Source organism: Odocoileus virginianus, chromosome 13, assembly GCF_023699985.2.
Source record: "Odocoileus virginianus isolate 20LAN1187 ecotype Illinois chromosome 13, Ovbor_1.2, whole genome shotgun sequence".
NCBI lineage: Eukaryota > Metazoa > Chordata > Mammalia > Artiodactyla > Cervidae > Odocoileus > Odocoileus virginianus.
In genome coordinates, this window is record NC_069686.1 from 32,338,609 (window position 1) to 32,352,923 (window position 14,315).

Here is a 14,315-nt window from a genome sequence, read left to right on the forward strand (position 1 = left end):
AACATTTATTATTCTTATGTTTTGACTTGTACTGTAGGTTCTTTTGGATTTTTAATTATTTTTTTCCCTTTTTGCCCCCTCTGTTATAGTTGTCAATTTTACTGGCACTATGAATCTAATCTAAGCTTTTTTTTTTTCCTCAGTCACATTTTTTATTGTTAAAAACGTTTGCCTCTATATTGGGCTTTTGCAGTTCTATGGAGTTATACTTTTTCTTTTTTTTCTCTTTTTAAAATTTTAATCTTTAAAATCTATTGTACTTTTTCTACATTTATTCTGTTGCTTTTCCTACTGTTATCATATTCTAATGCATACATGGTGTGATCACTCACACTCACCTAGAGCCAGACATCCTGGAATGTGAAGTCAAGTGGGCCTTAGGAAGCATCACTAGGAACAAAGCTAGTGGAGGTGATGGAATTCCAGTTGAGCTATTTCAAATCCTAAGAGATGATGCTGTGAAAGTGCTGCACTCAATATGCTAGCAAATTTGGAAAACTCAGCAGTGGCCACAGTACTGGAAAAGGTCAGTTTTCATTCCAATCCCAAAGAAAGGCAATGCCAAAGAATGCTCAAACTACTGCACAATTGCACTCATCTCTCACACTATTAAAGTAATGCTCAAAATTCTCCAAGCCAGGCTTCAGCAATACGTGAACCGTGAACATGCATATGTTCAAGCTGGTTTTAGAAAAGGCAGAGGAACCAGAGATCAAATTGCCAATATCCGCTGGATCATTGGAAAGGCAAGAGAATTTCAGAAAAACACCTGTTTCTGCTTTACTGACTGCCAAAGCATTTGACTGTGTGGATCACAATAAACTGTGGAAAATTCTGAAAGAGATGGTACTACCAGACCACATGACCTGCCTCTTGAGAAACCTGTATGCAGGTCAGGAAGCAACAGGTAGAACTGGGCTTGGAAAAACAGACTGGTTCCAAATAGAAAAAGGAGTATGTCAAGGCTGTATATTGTCACCCTGCTTATTTAACTTATATGCAGAGTACATCAGGAGAAATGCTGGGCTAGAGGAAGCACAATCTGGAATCAAGATTGCCAGGAGAAATATTAATAACCTCAGATATGCTGATGACACCACCCTAAGGGCAGAAAGTGAAGAGGAACTAAAGAGGCCCTTGATGAAAATGAAAGAGGGTGAAAAAGTTGGCTTAAAGCTCAACATTCAAAAAACTAAGATCATGGCAACTGGTCCCATAATTTCATGGGAAATAGATAGGGAAACAGTGGAAACAGAGGCTGACTTTATTTTGGGGGCTCCAAAATCATTGCAGATGGTGACTGTAGTCATGAAATTAGAAGAGGCTTGCTGCTGGGAAGAAAACCTATGACCAACATAGACAGCATATTACAAAGCAGAGACATTACTTTGTCTACAAAAGTCCATCCAGTCAAGGCTATGGATTTTCCAGTAGTCATGTATGGATGTGAGAGTTGGACTATAAGGAAAGCTGAGCTCTGAAGAATTTATGCTTTTGAACTGTGGTGTTGGAGAAGACTCTTGAGAGTCCCTTGGACTGCAAGGAGATCCAACCAGTCAATCCTAAAGGAAATCAGTCCTGGGTGTTCATTGGAAGGACTGATGTTGAAGCTGAAACTCCAATACTTTGGCCACCTGATGCAAAGAGCTGACTCATTTGAGAAGACCCTGATCCTTGGAAAGATTGAGAGCAGGAGAAGAAGGGGACAAAAGAGGATAAGATGGTTAGATGGCATCACCAATTCAATGGACATGGGTTTAGGTAGACCCTGGCAGTTGGTGATGGGCAGGGAGGCCTGGCATGCTACAGTCCATGGGGATGCAAAGAGTTTGATATGACTGAGCGACTGAACTGAACTGAACTGAATGCATATATACGGAATCTAGAAAAATGGTACTGAAGAACTTATTTACAAGGCAGCAATGGAGAAAGAGACACAGAGAGTAGACTTAGGGAGATGGGGAGAGGGGAGGAGTGGTTGAAATATATGGAAAGAGTAACATGGAATCTTATATTACCATATTTAAAATAGATAGCCAATGGGAATTTGCTGTATGGCTCAGTAAAGTCAAACAGGGCCTCTGTATCAATTTAGAGGTGTGGGATGGGGAGTAAGATGGGAGGAAGGTTCAAAAGGGTTATGGTATATGTATACCTATGGCTGATTCATGTAGAGGTTTGACAGAAATCAAGAAAATTCTGTAAAGCAATTATATGTCAATTAAAAAAACAGCAGGGCACAAAACACATGCTAACAAAAAGAAATATCTCAGCTTTATTAAAATATATTTTCCTGAAATGTGTGTTTAAAAATTTCAATTGTACAATATCTGCACAAAAGCTTGAGTAAAATCAGGAATATGCTTTGAGTAATAATTGGATGCTGCTAAAGCATGTCCTTCAGCATTGTAACAGGAGCAATTTTACTAACCCTGAGGCCTGTTAAGAATTGATACTAGCAGTATGAATGCATATAACTGAAGATCCATCTATTATTTTCACATATTCTTTTTCCACTAATACATTTATTCAATAATTATTTGCCATGTTCCTATTCTAAGACTGATATTATGCTAAGAATGTAAAATCACCCTAGTTTCATAGTATAGGCTAGGAAACCTTCACTGATCTTGACAAGGGGAGGTAAATTCTTACCTAAGATATTTATTTGACACTCTTTTTAACTACTGTCATCAGTTTTAAGCTCAAACTATTGAAAGTATATTTACCTTCTAATTTATCCAAAATAGCATTCAGAAACAGTTGGAAAACCCCAGAAACTTGGATGATTTTCCATTTTTCCTCACACAAATTCAAATAATTGGCAGGAGTACAAATGTTTACTGCTGAGTAAGTGTGTCACTGAGCAAATTATGAGCCGTGGCTACATATTACAGCTTCCCAAAAATGAAATCAGATTATTATTTCCTTGAGAAATCAATACCATTTATGATGATCATAATTCTTTTTAGTAGTATTACCACATACATACACACTAATGGCTACACACACAGAGAGAAAAAAGACAGTGCTTTAGATGAGCTGAAGTTTTCATTGTGTCAAAGACAATTGGCAACCACAAAAAGCTAGGCTATAATAGGATATGTACCCTTTAGAAATAAATCAATGCAATGTGTATTAGCGGTGCTTTCCCCATGCTGGTTTTAGGGCACTAAAGCAAAATTAGAGCTCTTAAATTATTGCAGATAGAGAGCAACAACAACAATAAAAGCATCTCTTCCCTATGAAAGCTTAGTTTCTCAAAGGCAGAGTTTTTTGGTTTAGCCTTAAAATAAAAATAAATAATTTTGATTCTTCAGGCAATGACCTCTGAAAAGCAATACTCGAGTCACAGAAGGCAACTCTATTAAAAATACCAATTGGGCTAATAGCCTGCTCTGTGTCATGTGAAGTAGCGCTTTGTGAATTGAATTTCTCTGCTGATATTTTTAGCTCAGTCCATCACTTAAGGATCATTCATCTCTTAAACCAATGCAGTTTCCATTTTCTATCTGAGCCTAGAAATCAATTGAAAGTGATTGAAGGAACTGGAAATGCTGTTTGTGCCTATAGAAGCCTCTCAGCAGTTTTGTCAAACAGTAAAGAAGGCCTTCAATAGCCTGATCTTGTCCTACCTAGCCAGTAGTTCCCAACAAGTCCCCACTTTAATAATTTATTACAGTCAGACTGATCTCTTTGCTGTCCTCCAAATGGCAGATGAATTCCTATTCCCCTACTTTTCTGTGCCCCAATGTCCCTTTGTCTAACTTTTGGTTAGTGTAGAGACAGTGTATTGATGTAAAAACAGCATTCACCCCTAATCCAGACAGCTTTATTTGAACTGTAAGGCTGCCACTCGCGATATTTTGGCAGTCACCTGTTTTGAAACTTTTTCCATATCTGCAATCCAGAGTTAGTAATATTACTTTCTTTTAAATTTGCTATGAAAACTAAATCATATAATCTATGAGAACATTACAAATAAGACGCAGCACACTGTAAATGCTATATGAGTGTTTATTTAATTATTAGTGCAAATTTTCTATCTTCCAAATGCTAACTATTAAATATTTTTTTCTAAATACTGTATCCCATTTAGATTTTGACTTCTGAATTTCTAAAGCACTTTGACAATACCACACACATGTACTTAGTGATTTGCTAATTGTTTCATATATTTCATCACTATTTATGCAAAGAAGTTATTAGCACTTTAAGTAAATTTTCTTTCATTTCTACATCTACCATAATTATCCCTGTGCTAGAAAAATAATAGACTTAATTTATTAGTTGACTGATTTATAAAATCCAATTTATAAATTGAAAACTATATTCCATTGCTAAAGACCAGAAAATGTCAGCTCTATGACTTCTGATACCCCAATATGCTGTTAAGTCCATTGGAACTTTTATGGCAAAAAACTCTATTTTGAATTAAATAATTCCATTTTTTAATATTTATATTTTGGAACTTGTATTCTCCATGTACTCACACATTATATACATTATTTTCTTTAAATAATGTTAATAACAGCTGTTTCAACATTATTTTATGCTAATTTTGAGACTGTATCATTTTCTAATATATTTTGATTAATATACCTCCTTATAGGTTATATCATTATACTTCCTGAACTAGTAGTAAGAAATTGTGATTTTTATGTTGTTAATGTGTATTGTTACTGTATATATGTTTCAGTTAATAAACTGATATCTGTTTTCCTCATGAGAGTGTTGTTACTTTTAGTTTCTTCTTAGACTGCAGGAAGCTGGTTCTATTAATAAAACATTGCTTGCATTCTTCATCAAACCAACCAATAAACTGGGACAATCTGCACTCTCATGAGTTTTCTACAATTAATCATAAGTTGGAAGTCACAGGAAAAACAACTAACCTGAAATCCAAGGACAGACGAGTGTCTGCAGTTGAAAGACAAGACATGAGCATTTACACACCTGGGGCAAATATAGCCAGTCAGTAGTGAGAATTCAGGTAAAAATGTAGTGCGCAGGTCAACAAAAGAATATAGAAACCACAGAGGCCACAGATATAAGGGAAATACACACTCAGATTCTATTCCACAAAACTCACAGGAGCTCACAAGAGAACACTGGTGACAGGAGTGACAGAACCATTTGTGCTTCATGTCCTGGGAGAGGAATACCTGTAGCTATGGAAAAGGAATACCACTCTCCACATTCTCTCTCACTTTTCTCCCCTAAAGACAAATATGTAGAGAGGAAAGGGGAAAGGAAACACTTTTTCCTACAGGTTCTGGTAAACATCCTTTGCATATGGGAAGAAGTAACAGAAAACCATTCTCTATATCTGGTAAATATGAAGAAATGTATGCTAACTCCAGAACTACAGCTGAGCAATGGGTAAAAATGCTGTCTTAGGAGGAGGTACACTCAGAAACAGGATGCTTGATTAAGACTGAAACTTTGCCACAGTAGAGACTAGTTCTCTTCACCACTAGGGTAAAGACAGTGAGTAACAAGCAACAATGTAATACTGCAGGGATACTTACGAGAGTATGTAAATTTTCTTAAAGTGTACCACAAAGAAAAAGTATAATGCTTAGTAGAAAGCAGATGTTAAGAAAAATCCTTTGTCAACTAATACATATGAAAAACACAAGGTATCACAAAAATAATTCAAGACTTGAAATACACTATAGGAACCATACCAACAACAAACCCTAAATACAGCTAAACCCTTGGATAGACACAAATTTAACACCAAAAGTCTAATAGAAGGAAAAGCTAATCCATTTCACGAAATAAAATATAGTTGTCAAACAAAACAAAGTCCTATGCCTTTTTATTGTCTTGCAATAGATGCCTTACATAAGGTACCCAATTCTTAGCAAAATGTTGAATAATAGAAAAAAATGGGGGAAAATGAACCACAATACTAAGAGATAAAGCAACTAGCACAACTGAACTCCAATATGTTGGAACTATCAACATGGGGAAATCTTGAAATAACTATAACAATGTGTTAAAGATTCTAATGTTTAAAATGTGTAACATGAAAAGCCATATATATTTATTCAAGAGAGAGAGAGGAACTATAAGAAAGAATCAGAGAAAAATTCTACAAATAAAACATAGAAACAGAGATGTAAAATGCATTCAGTGGGCTTATCAGTAGGTCAATACAGCCAAGAGAAAATAGTGAAATAGTGAAACAGATAATATATATTTCCCAAACTGAAACACAAAGAAAAAAATTAAGCATTGATTAGAGTACTCACTCATGATCTCTAGAGCCATTGATGACAAAGAGATCAGTTCTCCAAGAAGATAAAACAATCCTGAATATACCTGAATTTTAAAAACAGCCCACATATCTATGAAATAAAAAAGTGAACCAATAAGTTAATAATAACAGGTACTTTCTGATGGGCAATATAAAGTATTAACAAAATAAACTTTATTCTTGAATCAATAATGTTGTTAATGGTTTTTTAGTATAACCACTTATTAACTTCCTTGTAATTTCTCTAATATCTCTACTGCTTAATTTATAGACATCCTATAATGCAAGAAAATAGAGAAACTTTTAAATTCCTATTATTTATATCTATTACTACATTGGTGTGGAGGGGGGTTGATGAAAAGGAATGAGTAGAAACTCAGTTTTCTATTTAGTTTTGATAAAGCACAATTCAACAAAACCATTAGGTAATTTTAACACAAATGTTTAATCAATGTTATTAACACTAATGTATTTCATTTCTTTCCTGTTAAGAAAAATTTGAACCAAGAAAACATTTTCTTTGATGCTTTTAACTCTCATTAAATCTCTGTTTTAAAGTACCTTGTGTCACTGAACTGCCACTGGCCTGGCCAAGAACACTCACTCTTCCTGGCAGACTTTTCAGACACCATTATTCTCCTTCAATTTTCCAACATTCATGTATATAGGGATACATAGCAGACTGAGCTGACAGGTGTACATGAAAATTATATAATGTGGGATCAACATTTCCTAAGAACTCATAATCTAACTCAAAATGAATGGTTATTCAATAAAGGAATCAGTAAAACCACAACAAAGAAGATGGAAATTAAGATATGTCTTTTATCTAAGGAGAGAAAAGAATATTTAGGAAGCATGATTAAAACAAGCAGGATGCAGAGTGGCAGAGGGAGTATAGCATTGAAAAGCCAACAGAAATAATGGAGATTTGTTACACTAATTACAAGATAAGAAGCATGAGATTTTTCTGAAGCATTATTCAGTATCATATGGAGAAAAAATTAAGATCTTAGCAATCTTATTATCAAAGGATCTTCATTTTTGTAGCTAGTTAGTATTATTTATAAGGTTTGTCAGTGGGTACTAACTGCTATTCTATGATGTGTTGGTCTTTATAGACAGTGATTACAACAGGTAGACATAAAGAATAGAATTTTATATGTGAGAAAATAATCTAGATTTTGTTATATCCATCAACACAAAATTTAAAGAATAGTCATTGTACAAAAGACCTAAACAGACTTTCCTCCAAAGAAGACATACAGGTGGCTAATAAACACATGAAAATATGCCCAACATCGCTCATTATTAGACAAATGCAAATCAAAACTACAATGAGATATCACTTCACACAGGTCAAAATGGTCATTACCAAAACATCTACAAACAGTAAATGCTGGAGAGGGTGTGGAGAAAAGGGAACCCTCTTGCACTGTTGGTGAGAATGCAACTTGATACAGCCACTGAGAACAGTATGGAGATTCCTTTAAAAAACTAGGAATAAAACCAACATATGACCCAACAACCCTAGGTATATACTAGGTATATACTCTGAGAAAACCAAAATTGAAAAAGATACATGTAACCCAGCATTCATTTCAGGTCTATTTACAATAGCTAGGACATGGAAGCAACCTGGATGTCTATTGACAGATGACTGGATAAAGCAGCTGTGGTACATATATACAATGGAATATTATTCAGTCAAAAAAGGAATGCATTTGAGTCAGTCCTAATGAGGTGGATGAACCTAGAGCCTATTATACAGAGAGTGAAGTAAGTCAGAAACAGAAGAATAAGTATCATATACTAACACACATACATGGAATCTAGAAAGTTGGTACTTTCTAGATTCTCATATGAACCTATTTGCAGGACAGCAGTGGAGACACAGGCACTGAGAACAGACTCATGGACACAGCTGGGGCTGGAAGAAGGATAAGGCGGGAGGTATGGAGAGAGTGACATGGAAACACATACCATACGGAAAATAGATAGCCAATGGGAATTTGCTGTATGACTCAAGGAACACAAACAAGGACTCGGTAGCAACCTAGGGGGTGAGATGGGGAAGGAGGTGGGACGATATTCAGGTGGGAGGGAACCTGGGTAAACCTATGGCTGATTCATGTTGATATTTGGTAGAAACCAATGAAATACCTGTATGCAGGTCAGGGAGCAACAGGTAGAACTGGACATGGACCAATAGACTGGTTCCAAATAGGAAAAGGAGTACGCCAAGGCTGTATATTGTCACCCTGCTTATTTAACTTATATGCAGAGTACATCATGAGAAACGCTGGCTTGGAGGAAGCACAAGCTGGAATCAAGATTGCCAGGAGAAATATAAATAACCTCAGATATGCAGATGACACCACCCTTATGACAGAAAGTGAAGAACTAAAGAGCCTCTTGATGAAAGTGAAAGAGGAGAGTGAAAAGTTGGCCTAATCTCAACATTCAGAAAACTAAGATCATGGCATCTGGTCCCATCACTTCATGGGAAATAGATTGGGAAACAGTGGCTGACTTTATTTTTGGGGGCTCCAAAATCACTGAAGATGGTGATTGCAGCCATGAAACTAAAAGACGCTTACTCCTCAGAAGGAAAGTTATGACCAACCTAGACAGCATATTAAAAAGCAGAGACATTACTTTGTCCACAAAGATCTGTCTAGTCAAGGCTATGGTTTTCCCAATTGTCATGTATGGATGTGAGATTTGGGCTGTAAAGAAAGCTGAGCACCAAAGAATTGATGCCTTTGAACTGTGGTGTTGGAGAAGACTCTTGAGAGTCCCTTGGACTACAAGGAGATTCAACCAGTCCATCCTAAAGGAGATCAGTCCTGAATATTCATTTGAAGGACTGATGTTGAAGCTGAAACTCCAATACTTTGGCCACCTGATGCGAAGAACTGACTCATTTGAAAAAACCCTGATGCTGGGAAAGATTCAAGGCAGAAGGAGAAGGGGACGACAGAGGATGATGGTTGGTTGGCATCACCGACTCAATGGACATGGGTTTGGGTAGATTCTGGGAGTTGGTGATGGATAGGGAGACCTGGCTTGCTGCGGTTCATGGGGTCGCAAAGAGTTGGACCTGACTAAGCGACTTCACTTTCACTTTTCACTTTCATGCATTGGAGAAGGAAATGGCAACCCACTCCAGTGTTCTTGCCTGGAGAATCCCAGGGACGGTGGAGCCTGGTGGGCTGCCGTCTATGGGGTCTCACAGAGTTGGACATGACTGAAGTGACTTAGCAGCCACAAAACCTAAAAATCTAAGACATTGATCATATATGTCTAAGATTTTATCTTACTTCATATTAATAACTTTTAATCCAACACAGACTCAAAACTGTTCTTATTGGAAACTTTACAAATATTAATTAAAAATGAAAAAGATATTTCAGTGTGAGGTACACAATTATAATCTCTTTAAAATCGAAAATTCTTATCTTTTCTCCCAACATTAAATTATTTAATTTAATTAAATAATTAAATTTAATTAAATTATTAAATTATTAATTAAATTATTAATTAAATTATTTCAACAGCTCTCTTTCTTTTGAAGTCATGAGCTGAATCACCAAACTGCCTGATAATAAATGTGCTAGGCATAAAAGTTTTATGCTGAAAGTACAAAGTGAACATGTTACAAAGTTATCAATTAATATATAATTTTCTGATTGGCAGTATTTCCTCCTATAATGTCTACTAATCTGCTCACATTATTCTCTAAAAGTCTAGTTAAAATATTTCTAGATGATGTACTTAAATTATCTCTACAAAACTAACTTAGACTGTGAGATCTAGCAATTTTGATGTAAAAATCCAAGGGCCATAGAAAAATTTATTTGTAGAGCATCTTCATAATGCTATTAAAATTTTTTTGATAAAAGTTATTTATTCATTGGATCATTGCATTTAACTTTTCACATAGTGGATTTAGATAGTTATTTTCAATTTCCTTATAATTACTTTATTCTAAACACCTGGGTTAAGATTTTACCAATTTATTAGTTCATTCATTCATTCATTCATTCAGTGTCTATGTTTGAAGCTGAGTATAGAGAAGCCCACATGACAGGTCTAGTCAACTAAATAAATGATAAGAAAAAAAGTCCCAAATCATAGAATTGCACAAATAAATAAAATGTTACCAGATAAGTAATATATTGGGTCTGTTGAGACAACTTAAGGCCATTAGTTTAGTTTGGGAGGAGCTAACAAAGGAAGTTAAATGGTCTAGCATTATTATTATCTTTTTTTTTTCTTGGTGAGACTAACCTTTATAAAGGTTGCAAAGCAGGATAGTTGTTATATACACTTTTTAAAATTTTGCTTTTTTCTTAATGTTCAATCTTAACAAGACTTGCTTTTAAATAACTTCTCATAATCCACAAGCATAGAAACATTCTATATGAGATTTCTTCATTGTAAATATAATTCTTCTTTACATGGAATCCAATGTTACTTTACTTAATAGACTGTACAGTTTAAATGTTTACAAAATATTTTGCTTTCAAATTAAAGACTTAATATTCTTCATAGTAGGAAATGTCCTATTTTATAAAATAAAAAACTAAGGCTGATACTGTTTAAATGTTTTATCAAAGATCAGATGCCTGTAAGAGTCAGACATAGAAATCAAAACCAGGTCAGTTAAAAGTAGTAGAAAATGGGAGTTTTCCTCTGGAGCTAGAGTTTTCCTGGATGCCCTGGAATAATTGTTTGATCCCAGTGTAGGATTCTATTAAATGGTTTATCAGTGGGATCTGGCATTGACTTCTGGAGATGTGCTGAGCCTGATAAGGGAGGAAAGACCCCAAATGTGTAGCAAGAATTAGCACAAACCCCAGCCAGAGGAATATTCCGAGTTTGAAGGTTACTTCAGTAAAGAAACTAGATGTATTACTGGATAAATAAGAATCCACTGACTGGAAATATTTTATCAGGATGTAAGTTTTACCATTCTAGCAAGGGTCCTGGAGGATGGGGCAGATGTTGCTATTGGATGGCACTTAGAAGCTTGTAAAATGTGATAGCAAACATTCAGCAAAATGAAAGTGTCTGAATTGCTTTGTCAGACAGCAGAGGAAGAAATAGAAGATAAAGAAAGTAGACATGTTGAAGTGGCTATCTTATGTAAATCTACAACATAAATCAGAGGATTATGTTTCATGGAAGGGCCAAAGTGACAAATTCAACACTATAATCAATAATGTGATGAAGTGTAAAGCATCAATATCATTAAACATTTAGAGTTTGCTCTTTTCCATTAGGAAGGGCTGATGATGGAAAGGCAATCACAGATATGTGTTTATTAATACACATTGTGATGACAAAGGCCCAAATAGAGGATGAGAGGTACCACTTAGCCAGAGCCATAAATAACAATTACCTTCATATCCAGAAAATTTAGAGAAGTACCCAAGGGAATTTGACCTACAGATAGTTATGGGATATAGTTAATAGAACCCCATATCCTTAGGATCAAAGCCAGTGGACAGCTAAATAAATAAGAGGGACAATTTAGTATATAAAATTATATGGAAGAAAAATGGAGGAATTGGAGATTGATTGTGGCCACTTTTATAAAATCATGAGTTTTTGCTCAATTTCTGGATATGAGTCAGTCTTCAGAACAAGAGCAAATGTTTAAAGAAGTAGCCAGAACTCTAGGAGGGAGAACACTATAACGACATGCCAACTATTTATCACAATTTCTATTTTCTTTTCCCAGTGGGAGTATGGTCATTTACTGTAATGACCTAATGTTGAAGAAAGGAGAATAACCAGATAATTTCAAATCTAGGAAAAACACTCCAGCTCATATATTAGATGACATAAGAAACTATACAGTTTTGCTGGGTATAAAATTATAGGACAAGATAGTTTTCTTTCTGTAAGTTTTAACATGTAAATAAGTATGCAAAGATATGAAGAAAAAGGACCTCTTGTGTACTGTTGAAGAGAATGTAAATTGGTATAGCCATTATGGAAAACAACATGAAGGTTCCTTAACAAATTAAAAATGGAGCTACCATAAGATCTAGCATTTTCACTTCTGAATATTTATCTGAATAAAACGAAAATCCTAGATGGAAAGGACATATGCATCCCCATGTTCATGATAGCATTACATGCAATTATTACACAATAGCCAAGATATGCAATCCTGTCCATCAGTGGATAAATGGATAAAGAAATAGTATATGCACCTAATGGAATGTTATTCACCCATAAAAAGAATGAAATCTTGCCACATGCCCAACATAGATAGACTGTGAGGGCATTATATTAGGTGAAATAAATCAGATAAAGACAAATACTCAGGGGAGGGAAAAACTGGGAGACTTGAATTGACATATACACACTACTATATACAGAATAGATGACTAATGTATAGCACTGGAAATTCTACTCAATATGCTGTAATGACCTATATGAGAAAAGACACTAAAAAACAGTGGATATATGTACATCTGTAACTGATATACTTTGTATACAGCTGAAACTAATGCAACATTATAAATCAACTATACTCTAATAAAATTTTTAAAAAGAAAAAAATATTGAATGATCTCTCTTACATGTGGAATAAAAAACAAACAAACCTCATAGACAGATTGATAGCAGCCAAAGGTTAGGGGTGGAAGAAACAAGGGAACAGCTTTCTTTGTTTGTTTTAGTTTAAATAAATTGAATAATTTATAATAAAAATTATTTCTTTAGTTTCTGATAATCTTCGGTCATTTCATAAAACCAAATACCTGTACAGTGAACATGTAACTAGTATCTTTCATGGAGTGTGAATTTACTGTGAAATGCATAAGATCAAAAAAGGGCAGGGAAAGAAGGAAGGTGGTTGGAATAAAAACCATCAATTAGTATTTTTTTTCCTTTTCTTTTTTTTCTATGTCTGTGTTGTCTCCTTTAGAAACCCAGTATGAGATAACTCCTCAAACACATTCCTACTTATTGGCTGGCTTTTGGTGGGTTTATTTGTTTATAAGGAATTAGCTGGAATGCTGTGGGATTATTGAGGGATGTCAGAACTATCAGTCACAGTAGTCAAGTAGGAGGTCTTTTTTTTTTTTTTAATTTTTTTTTATTGAAGGATAATTGCTTTACAGAATTTTGTTGTTTCCTGTCAAACCTCAACATGAATCAGCCATAGGTATACATATATCCCCTCAAGTGGGAGGTCTTAAAAGGACCATTGCAATGTGGTGGAGACTTTTTTCTTTTTATACAAGGGAGTTTTTTAATTAACTGGAGGATAATTACTTTACAATATCATGGTGGTTTTTGCCATACATCAACATTAATCAGCTGTATGTATTCCTCCATCCTGAACCCCCCTCCCACCTCCTTTCCAACCCCATCCCTCTGGGTTGTCCCAGAGCACTGGCTTTGAGTGCCCTATTTCACGTATCGAACATGTACTGGTCATCTATTTTACCTATGGTAGTATACATGTTTCAATGCTGTTCTCTCAAATAATCCCACCCTCGCCTTCTCCCACATAGTCCAAAAGTCTGTTCTTTACATCTATGTCTCTTTTGCTGCCTTGCATATAGGATCATTGTTACTGTCTTTCTAAATTCCATATATATGTGTTAATATACTATACTGGTGTTTCTCTTAAAAATCAGTCAGTAAGGTGCAGTCAAACTGCACACTCTGATCCTTCCTGGAACGGCCATACCAGGAGAGGAATTTCACCCTGTGAAACACCTTGATGTTTGTAAGGTTTTATAATAAGAGGCACACATAGGTCAAACATCTCATTTGAACACACACACAAACACAGACACATGCATACACACTTAGAAGTGTAACTGTCAGTATCAATCATTTTGTACCTTCATGTTTGAAAATGTTTGTAATATTTTCCAAAACCACACAAGAAGTAGGAGTTACATGATGGCTACCTGTCCAGTGAACAACTTTTCAGTGAAATGAAAGGTGAAGTCAAAGTGTTAGTCACTCAGTGGTGTCTGACCCTTTATAACCCCATGGACTGTAGTCTGCCAGGCTC